At 35.4% G+C, this 11,372-nt stretch overlaps 1 long non-coding RNA gene across 2 annotated transcripts in view; it reads right to left on the reverse strand.

Moving 5' to 3' along the window:
* LOC145669282 (uncharacterized) overlaps positions 1-10,260 on the reverse strand; it is a 50,007-nt gene extending 39,747 nt beyond the window's left edge. The window contains exon 1 of one of the 2 annotated variants that reach the window (XR_014128181.1): positions 9,661-10,260. This is a non-coding gene — a long non-coding RNA (uncharacterized LOC145669282). The remainder of the gene's footprint in view (positions 1-9,660) is intronic. The other variant, XR_014128180.1, reaches the window with a different exon arrangement.
* Between the last annotated feature and the right edge of the window lie 1,112 nt (positions 10,261-11,372).

Consider the following 11,372-nt stretch of genomic DNA (forward strand, 5'->3'; position numbering starts at 1 on the left):
AATTAGTGATAAAAACTATGAAAAATTAATTGAGGAAATAGAGAAACGCCCAGCATTAAAGAAGAAATATATAGCCTATAAAGAAGAAATTGTGGAAGGAAGTGTGTTTCGCTATTACAAGAAACTAGAATGAGTTTTCCAGCCAAGAAAAAACGACACAGGTAAATTACTTCCACCCTCTCAAGGTGAAATCTAGATGCAGGTGCGTGGCAACGGACACGCTGTCATAGATAGATAAATATGCGATAAGGTAACCGTGGCAAGTAACACGAAATTCCAGTAGTGGCAAGTAACACCGTGGCAAGTAACACGCAACGAATTTTTCTACGTAATCTCCCTCCTTATCAATGCACTTGGCTCAACAGTCAACGAGCTTACGTATTCCTTCCAAATAAAAGGTTTTCGGTTCGTCGTGACGCCACTTTTGCACTTCTAAATCTGAGGCAAATCGGCGACCACGCAAAGCATCCTTGAGTGGCCCAAACAAGTGAAAGTCAGATGGAGCTAGGTCTGGGCTGTAGGGAGGGTATTCCAATAATTCAAATTTCAGCTTGTTGGTAGTTTCAATAGTGTGATGAGCCGTGTTTGGCCGTGCATTGTCATGCAACAACAAAACTTTCTTCGACAACAAACCTCGGCGTTTGTGGCGAATTGCCGGCGTCAGGTTATTTTCTAACATTTCACTATAACTCGCACTGTTAATCGTCTTTCTCTTTTTCATGAACTCTGCCGTTATGAGCCCCTGTGAGTCGCAAAATACAGTTAACATATTATTTCCTGCGGATGTCTCAGTCTTGAATTTTCTCTTCGTCGGAGATCCAGTGTGTTTCCACTGCATATTCTGGCGCTTTGATTCTGGCTCATAGTGATGAATCCATGTTTCATCGCCGGTGACCATTCTGCTTAAAAATGCATCACCTTCGTTGTTGAAGCGAGTGAGTAAGCGTTGACAGACCCTAACACGAGTGAGCTTGTGTTCTGCAGTAAGCTTTCTTGGTACTCACCGTGCACAGATTTTATGAAAACTGAGCTCGTCGTCGATGATTTGATGGGCAGAGCCATGACTGATGTTCAAAACAGCTGCTACCTCATCGATAGTCATTCGCCTATTCGCCAGAACCATCTCTCGAGCTTGCTCAATGTTGTCATCTCTAGTGGAGGTTGATGGCCATCCTGCTCCCTCTTCATGCGTTACACTTGTTCGACCACTTTTAAACTTCTCGATCCACAAAAACACAGTTTTACGCGATAGTACACTTCTCCCATATTGCGATGATAGTCTGTGATGAATGTCTGACCCTTTGACACCCTCCGACCAGAGGAATCGGATCACTGCTCGTTGTTCCTCTTTGGTGCAAACTTCTAATGGAGCAGCAACAGAAGGAAGAAAAATGGAGGAATTAAGATCACACTTTCACAGCATTACCACAACAGTATAACAATAAAATGTGCGAGGACAGAAGACAAAGTGTGCAATGTAAGAAAAGTTATGACAAAAGTGTAGATAATTTTTGACTTGTCCTCGTATATAGAAACGTATAAAAATCTATACTTAGGGCAGGAACGTAGCCAAAGGGGAACGGGGCAATGTCCCTCCGAAATTTTGGTTAAGGACAAAAGTATAAATGGGTTAAAAGAAGAACTGAGGGAAGAGAAAAGAAGGGAAATAAACTAGATAATAATAATCCTAATCAAATCTACTCTCAGCTTTAATATTACGAAAGTAAAGTGGAATTTAATACCCAGAAGACAAGCTCCTCTAAACTAGATTAAGCTGTTACTCTGGAGTGAATACGTTGGTACTTAATCGGGAGTAGGACACAGTTGTGTTTCTTGTGATTACTACGAGTAAATCAACTACTCCAGGGATAACATTTACTCTGCCAAATTTGGATGACTAAATTGAAAATCCGCGAGTAAATAGTGAATTCCTGTAAGACAGGACAATGGTGGAGAGGCTGAGACACATAGTATTTGCTAATGATTCTAGTCAAGATTATGTTTATGATGGAATTCGGCAAGCAGTATGAATCAAAGAAAGATCAAATTGGTTTGAGGATTACGATGACGTTGAATTTGTATTATTTTTGGTTGAATGAAGATAGTAACTTGTACCTAGTAAACACCATTAAGCATAACTTAGAATTTTTCTCTGACATGTAATTTATTTCTTGTTGTCTTTGGTGTAATAACAGGAAACCTATACAGTAGTTCGATATTTTTTAAGGGCTATATATTTAAGTTTGAATCTTGAATGACGAATGTGAGTGCATCATCTTGAATTTTTAAAACTATTTTTTTAAGTCGTTGAGTTATTCATTTCTAAATATTAGGTATGCTAATATTTAAACAGAAGGACTGCATAGAAAAGCATCTCACATTCAGAAAATACTTGTATTCAATTTTTAAAAGATGTATCAGACGAGGTTTCGCTTAATGTTGAGTGCTTTGATCGATCGAGTTTTAAATATTGAATCCAAGAGCGGTCTCAGTGGTGCTAAGCAAACCATCTCCTACACAGAGAAAAATCCGTTCTCCGGACAGCGGTATATTGTACAAATATACGGTATCCTCTTGCTTACTATAGAAATCAGTACGGAGCATACGTTATCCGTATGCTACATAGACACTGCCCTTAGATGTTACATCATGCCGTTGCAGAATGTCTGACATGTAACAGTTTTTCGTATATCACATATATATTCTTATGTTATTTTCGTCAACTATATGTTATATACGTCCATTTGTATGTGAGATCCTGACCGTCTACATTGTTTCATACGGAAAGTACGTATAGATGGAACACTTATACAGAAAGTATTATAAAACATACGTTTTCAGTTATACGTCTGCTGAACGTGAAGTCCAAAAATTACAGGAATTACGCATGTAACCTATTTTTTTAAGTACGTCACATGCATTTTTTTCTCAGTGTAAAGTATTATAAAACAGTGTGTAGTAATATTTGGAACTAAATAGCACAGTAAGTAGTAAAATCCAAGATCACGAACTCACACTCAATATTCAAGGTTTAAACTTAAGTATACGATCAAAAAACAATTTCAGCGGTTTTCAGAAACATGTTTTCAGGTGATAAGCGACATGATGTACTAAGCGAGTGAAAAACACCTTATTATTCATATCTATGAGAAGAAGACAAAAAGTAAAGGGGTTGAGAAAAAATACACTTATTCTAATGATAGAAAATTGAAACATACATTACTTTTCTACTCCCTGCACTTCAACGCACTTTTCCCAACGTTTCACAATTTTTTTTTCCGTCGGAAAAAAAGTTTTTCAGTCGCACTTGTTATTGTGCTGCCAAAATGTCTTGAGCCGTGGCAAAAATGCGAACTAAAGCTCACACCCTCACACACCCACGCGTTGAGCCAATAAGGGTCCAACTCTTGCTAAGCGAGAGAAAGCGAGTGGAGTTCCTTCAGCCGATAGCAGCGCTTGCAACGGAAGACTAGGGATCAAGTAAATGAGGCATATCTTTACCAATTTTGCATCGCATCAATGACTAGCAGATGGTTGACGTTTACATTTCTTAACTTCTGGTTATGATGGGTGTTTCCAAACCATGCTTGCAGCCTTACTTTCCGGTTCCTGATGATGTAGCCAAGTTTCACTTATAGTAACGATTTGCTGTTAAAATCTATCTCCCTCGCGACGATAATGGGCCAAATGTTTACTAGATATGTCCAATCTTTGTGTCTTATGCTTCGTGGGAAACAGCTGTTACCGTACTACGCTTGCATTCGACAAATAATTTCCGCAGGTTTAATACCTTTCGCAAACGAAAAGCAAATCGCTGCCCTCATTTCCTCCTTGGTGCAGATCGACAATGGAGCTGCCATATTTAACGGTCTACTACACTCCAACGACTAATGAGAGTGACACATTGCATAGAAGTGTTGCACACGACACTAATTCAGGGCTGGATACTAGCAATGTTACCACAATCCTAGTGCGAGAAATTTCAAGTCCGTTTACTTTTTCACTTCTCCTCGTACATTCAGAAACTAATTTCATACACTAGTAGTGTCGATAGCTTAAACAAGAGGAATGCCTAGTTTTCAGTTGGTACGAGTTTTACTCTATGTGAAATGCTTTTGATAATACTTAACTTTTAATTCTGTTTTGTAGTAAGTTAATAAAATGAAATTTAGTGAATTTAGATGTGTGTGTGCTTCCCAGTCGCAACGTGCAGACTATAAAAGAAGTTCCTGAAGCAGAAACCTCGAAACCTCCCCGAAATGAAATTCTGGCTACGTGTCTTAGCTAGGACATTAAACTCCGACCAAGAAGATAAGTACTGATTATTGTCGAAAAATATTTATATTCGTTATAATAATGTCATATTTTTCTTCTTTTTCAAAAATATTTTGCAATGTTACAGAGTGTGGATGTTAAGAAATACGCTTGGAAATAAGTTCGATTGACATACCTGCGTGCACGCACACCGCATCCGTAATGTAATACGTGTAAATTAAATCATGAAATAGTGATACACATGGTAGATGAAGAGCGCTCATAACTAGTTTTGTGAAAGAAACGAAAGATTGTCTGAAGTCGTCAGGTTGGCGTTCTGCGTCACGAGATTTCTGAGAGATCTGATTAGTAGCTGCAGAATACAGTACGTCGAAACTCATGCAATTTGAGGTTGCCTGATTTCAAGATAAATTCCAGGAATAAACTCTACGGCAGGAAATGATTGAGTCTCCCTGTCTGCTTGCTCAGTGGCGAGGCTTGAGGGGTGACAGGGTAGTCAGCGTCTACTCTTTAGAATTTTATATGTATTAAGCCATTAAGCCTAAATTACTAACTTAAAATTTTGTAATTTAAAGATTCTGAACTTAAAATTTCCTATAAGTTACTCTGAGCTTTATTTTTTATTATTTTTTTAAATGCTTCCATATGAAAGACAGAAAGCAAAGTGTCTCGCGAAACCTTGGACATTATTTCTCTGCTGCATCCATTTAACTTGCATCAATCTATAGAAGCGTAGAACAGCCACGTGAGAAGTTAAAGGTTCAAAGAATCGCGCTGTGTAGTTCAAAGAATCGCGCTGCGAAAAGACATTTGCTGTTTTGTCTACGTTCAGAGGGTTGCCTATCTTGTTTATTTGAAGCTGGATTTGTAAGTGAAAGAATTTGAGTTTTACGTTGTAAGTGAAAGAAACAGACCGCTATTTCTTCTTATTTGTTTTTATTTTAAACCATCTTTCGAGCTCCCTCTATAAAATGTTAAATTGTTATAACGTACTCTTGAAGAACATTAGTATATATATATATATATATATATATATATATATATATATATATATATATATATATATATATACAAGGGCAGATCTAACGGGGGGCTACGAGGCTATAGCCCCCCCCCCTTGACGCTCAGGTTTACACTGGATAAAATGGGCTTCAATTCAGCTTTACACTGAATAAAACGGCAAATTATGGTTTAGCCCCTCCCTTGATCATATCCTGAATCCGCCACTATATATATATATATATATATATATATATATATATATATATATATATATATATATATATATATATATATATATATATATTGTCCCTATGTGTCTCCAACATCAGAATAAAAAAAGACCCCCCTAACGAAAAGTTGATACGTATTGGCAATTCTATCACTTTTATGTTTTTCGCGAGAGTGGCAAGTACTTCTATATGTCCCGGTAAACACTCCCCTTCCCGTGTGACCACCTGCTTCGAATTAAAAAAAAACGCTTCGTCTTGGTCTGGGGCCTAGACCAAGGTACCCGTGACCAAATTTTGGTAACTCGGTCCACTCGTCTGATCCCCAGGTCGCACACATACACAAAAACAGACAAACACACAAACAAACTCAATTTTATTTATATTAGATTCTTCGCTCAATAATTGTGCAGATGAAAGATTTGAAAAATACAAAAATCTGGTCATTGTAGAACTAATAAATTATAGAAAATTTAGTATATATCAACAAATTCATTCATACGGCAAACTGAATGATTTGATATTCACCTTTCCTAACACTTTTTGCTCAGATCAGCTTAAGAATGAGCTTATAGACTTATGTTCCGATAGTAACCAACAGCTTTCTCTTCCCGAATATTGAAATATATTCTAAGTAATGAACTTCAAAGCGTATATCAGGGAGACAACAAAGCTGCTAAATATGGTATTGAGTATTCCATCAACTTCAGTTTTTTGAAAACATTTATTGAGTGCCATGAAAAAAGTGAAAACTTACTTAACGAACAGCATGACAAATTATGAACACTTCCTCAATTACGGACACAATAACGAACTTGGTGTAGAAGCTTTATAGGATACCTGAATCCAAAGAAAGAGCTATTAATATTTTCGCCGAAATGAACAACAGGGATGGAGCTCATTTACAAGACTGCAAGGTATTAGGTAAGGTAGGCCCTATTTGGTATTAGGTTAGGTGTTGTAAGGTGTTTTACTTCTATCTTTTTTTTTTAACTTTACAGCTCATTTCTAAGATATTTAGAAATGACTATCCCTAAAGAGGGTATGGGGAACTAATGCTCCATTTCTAGCAAATGTGGTACTATTCAGAAATCTATATACTTCGGAAAAAGAAATATTATACACCAAATTTCATTAATTATAGAATTTTATACTTAAAGGAACAGAGTAAACATTTATTGCAAAGAATATTGAAAACTCAAACATTAATACTATGTTTATGATTATCAGGGGTCATCTTAGTTGGAATAGTGATTAGTGTATATCAGCATCCTTTATAGAGTACGAAATATCAGAACTAAAAATAGAAGTAAAAAGCAAATATCCTACACACACACACACACACACACACACACACACACACACATATATATATATATATATATATATATATATATATATATATATATATATATATGTGTGTGTGTGTGTGTGTGTGTGTGTGTGTGTGGTGTTTGTGTCTGTCTACCCAGTTTTTTACAGCACGCTTCGCCAGTGCTACTGCTTTATACTTTATGATATTCAGGAGAGAAATAAATCCAGAGCATATATGAAATAAGGATCCAACAGTTGTACGTCAAGTGCAATGTGATAATTATAACTTCGGAGCAGTTTCATTTAAAAATAAATAAATAAATAAATAAATAAACTGTAGATATGCAAAGCAGTGACTAGGAGAAGGGACCAGTCGTCCGCTTCCCTAAGACAGAGCTAATTGCTACATAACTCCATCATTAATGAGAAATAATTGTCCACAAACACACACATAACTTACATGTCGTAATCAAATAATATAGTTTCTAAAGATATTACCTGACCAGCGAACGAGTGCAGGCGGCCGGTTTTGGAACTAAAATTCAAGCAGCAGTGTTTCTAACCGGATTACTTGTAATCAATCTATCATAGTTCTTTTTGTCCTGTTCGTAATAAACCACTTCACGCATATGCACAAGTCAGGGGCAGATCCAGGGGGCCGGGCGATCGGGGCAATTGCCCCTCCCCCAGAATAGGATATTTTTTATTTTAAAAATAAAACCTAAGAATTTTCACCTTTGTATTATATATGTAAAATAAAACCTAAAATAGGTAGGCCGTACTTTTTTGTTTTACGCTACAGAAGTCAAATCAAGCAATAAATTGCAAGAAATTACTTACATTGGCGTTCTTGCTCAAAAAAATGTCCACCTTTGAAATCACAGGTGGACATTTCTTTTCTAGAAATTGCAAACAATAGCTACTTCTTCTTTTCTAAAGTTGTTTTACTTTCTTTCTTCCTTTTTCTTTTTTCTTTTCTTTTTTTCTTTTTTTTTTGCAATACACTATTACCTTGATTTGACTTCGAACTACCGCCCCAAAAAACCTTCAGTCTGGATCCGCCCCTGGCTCAAGTTAAGCAAACAGTTTCAAATTTATTGAAGTTATTTGCAGAATATCTTAAGTAACAAGCAAAAAAACAACTACAAAAAAAATACACCCTCCATATTAACTTGTGAACAAACTAGCGAGCAGCGTTTTGCAGGCTGCCCCTGTTTTATAATGACATCGAATAAAACGTAATCAATTTTTCTACAATATCCTAATACACGGTAGAAGCTCACAGAATTATCAATTGTGCTATGTTGTTCTTAAATTGGTAATTTCCATTCATATATCACTATTCACAATAACATCTATGCATAACATCTAAACTGCAACTTTTAAAAACCGTTGGATACACTGCAGAGTGAAACTCTCCTCTCCCCTGTCCCGCCGCGCTTGCCAAGAAACTGATGTAAACACAACAGCAACGCCATCCTCCCAAAACCGCACTGCTATCGTGGTCAGGTAATACCTATTATCGATATGAAAATTTGTTGATTTTAATCATTTCCGTTTCGTGTTGCCACATTTGGCCTAATCCTCGTTACGCCTAAAATGGCAGACAATAAGAAAAAAATGTGCAAATTCAACTAGAGGGAAATTATAGGAGAAAATTTCCTAGTATATGAAGAATTAAGAAATGTAAAATATGTAGATTGATATTATATTTTCAAGGAGTTAGGATTACCAAAACTCCTTTATGTATTTACTATGACCATATATATACGAACATCTCGTACACATATATCGTATATATATATCGACACGTTCTCTATCGATCCAAACGATTTATGATATGGATTCCAAATCTTAAGAATAGATTTCATCTCAGCTTCATTCTTCTATTGAAGCCAGAAGTAGTAAGAACTAGTACAACTTCCGGTTTCGATATTGACTCCTAAATATTAAAAATCGTAAGAGATAACGAGAAATCGTTTTTGATGAGAATTCAACTTCCGATAAATAGGTTGCATGTTCACATTATCACTCTATTGCTGCCGCAAGTTATAGATATATTTCCGGTTTTAATATTGAATCTGCATGATTTGGAAATGTACAGTAATTTAACAATATGAAAAGAAACTCAGATGTAAGAGAACAAGGTATAAATGTTTTCATAACTTTGCTTATTGCACCGAACACTAGTAAACCTTAGCCCAGACGGCCACCCATCTGAATAAGGGGTTCAGCCGGGTAGGTAGTAGACAACGTTCTCTTCATCGTATGAACCTTTGGTACCTACTATTCACCCGTATTGTATCGAAGTCCGAAGATCTTCAGAGTCAACTATATCTTTATTATTTATTTCTGTCATACGAGTGGAAATGGAGTGTACCAGCAGGACAATCACCCTCGTAACTGTACCATAAGTCAATAAAAAATTAAAGAATTAAAGAAATAAAAATCAAAATAAATTGTATCAAATCATTAACTAACGGGACAGTAAATTCTTAAATCAAATTAAGAGTGCAAGTAAACGAGTGGTTGCAATCTCTTATTGTCCCAATTGACAATATTTTATTGATGAAACAACTGACTTACAATGATAGTATAGTGGAAATTTTTGTAACAATATAAATTATTTAACAGTGAACATCCAAGAGTACTGAATACAGATTATCAGATTAGTATATCAGATTAATTGTATAACAGATCATTATAATTTTACTCAATGCTTAACCAAACGGAAATAAGCTAAATATTTAAACGTTCAAATCTGCCTGTCACTTTCAGAGACCTCCTAATTTCATGTCACATGCAAAATAGACAGTTAAATTTCTCTGTAGTCATACATTACCTTATTGCATATTTCGCTTGGTCTTGGCCGGACAACGGTCTTTCTTGCGGCATTTATAATTTCGTATAGACCATTCCATTGCGATTCTGGATACAGGAACCAGAATGCAGAATGCAGAATCAGAATCCCGAATGAATTTTTCGTTGCAAACTTGGTCATTTTATATGGACTATTGTCCTTGTTTGCTTTAATTATTTTTCCTTTTAACTTTGCCAAAAGCCAACATAAAAATTTACAAAATCTTAGGAAAGTCCTAATTACAATTTCTGAAAAATATTATTGTTATCTAATGATGTAGTAATAAGTATTTTTGAACTTTAATTTACCCTGAGGTTTACTCTCATCTTTTTCGTGATTTTATCCGAATTGTTAATTACTACTGACAAGCAATGTTATTTGACTACAGGCGATTCTTGACTATTTTGCTACTGCTTCCAACGATTTCTTGATTACAAGTACTGTCCTTGTGAGTTTTTTAAAAATAATGTGATGCATGTATCCAAAAGTTAAAATATTACAGAAAACTTAGTTCCATCTTCACCTACCAAATTGCCATTATAATTTTTATGAAAAAATGAGTTTTTAAATTCTCAGTTCATGGTTTCATTACATTACCCCACCAGCTGGAAAAAAAATTCCTGAACAGTACCTTTAGTGTATGTCATGAGTTTTTAAATTCTCAGTTCATGGTTTCATTACATAACAGATCCTGGTTGGCCTCCATCTGTTTGGAGGAGCATTCCACTTTTCCCTGCTGAAACAACTACCGAGAAGCCCGGATTTCAATCTCATTGTGTATACATTTCAGAGATTTATGCTATGGACATTCCCGGTAGTATGTGAAACGACTGGAAATTCAACTCAAAAGTTGTAATTTAAAAAGTAATAATAAGAATTGAAATATATTTTTCTTCTTTCTTAGTTAGTAACACATTGAGATGTTTGGATTGTAGAGCTATCTAAAGAGCAATTTGCCAGCGGAGCGATTTGTCACAAATCACTCATTTCGATCACTTGTTCATTGTTAAGTTATGAGCAAATTTAGGGATCTTTTGTCAGATCTAGCTCGAAATATTTACAAATTTCATACGAATTGTAATTACAATAGAATCACAATAGGATCCCTTATAATGCATTAACAGTTAAAAAAAAAAAAAAAAAAAAAACATTGAAACTGGAATGAAATCCTCTGAAAGATCAGCAAAACCTACAATAAAATAACTTTTGCATCCACATCAGATATTTGGAAACAAACTACAAATTAAAAGTTACTTTTGAACAGCACTCGCCTTTAAACAAAATTAATAACAGGTGTAACTTGTTTTTCTCTCATTTCAAATATAACCACTATACACTCTGTGACGGCATTAATATTCTCAAAATGGATTGGAAAAATAACTGTAACACAATGTCCAAACATTTTTCCGAAAGCAAATAGTCGTATTACAAATTAGTTATGCAAAACTAATTTGTATTTCTCAGTTCTTCACATAGTAGGGAAGATCTTTTTCGAAAAATTTCCCTCCAGTTTCATCTCTAGGATTTTCTTATAGTCCGCGATTTTAGGCAAAACGAGTATTAGGCCAAACGAGTATTAGGCCAAACGAGTATCTTTATTTCGCCTAAAATGGCAGACATAAATATTATCTTTTATCTGTCATAAAAGTGTCATAAAAGATAATTGGTTAGACGAAACGAGGATTAGGCCAAAC

Source organism: Thermobia domestica, chromosome 13 (genome assembly GCF_964235325.1).
Source record: "Thermobia domestica chromosome 13, izTheDome1.hap1.1, whole genome shotgun sequence".
Lineage (NCBI taxonomy): Eukaryota > Metazoa > Arthropoda > Insecta > Zygentoma > Lepismatidae > Thermobia > Thermobia domestica.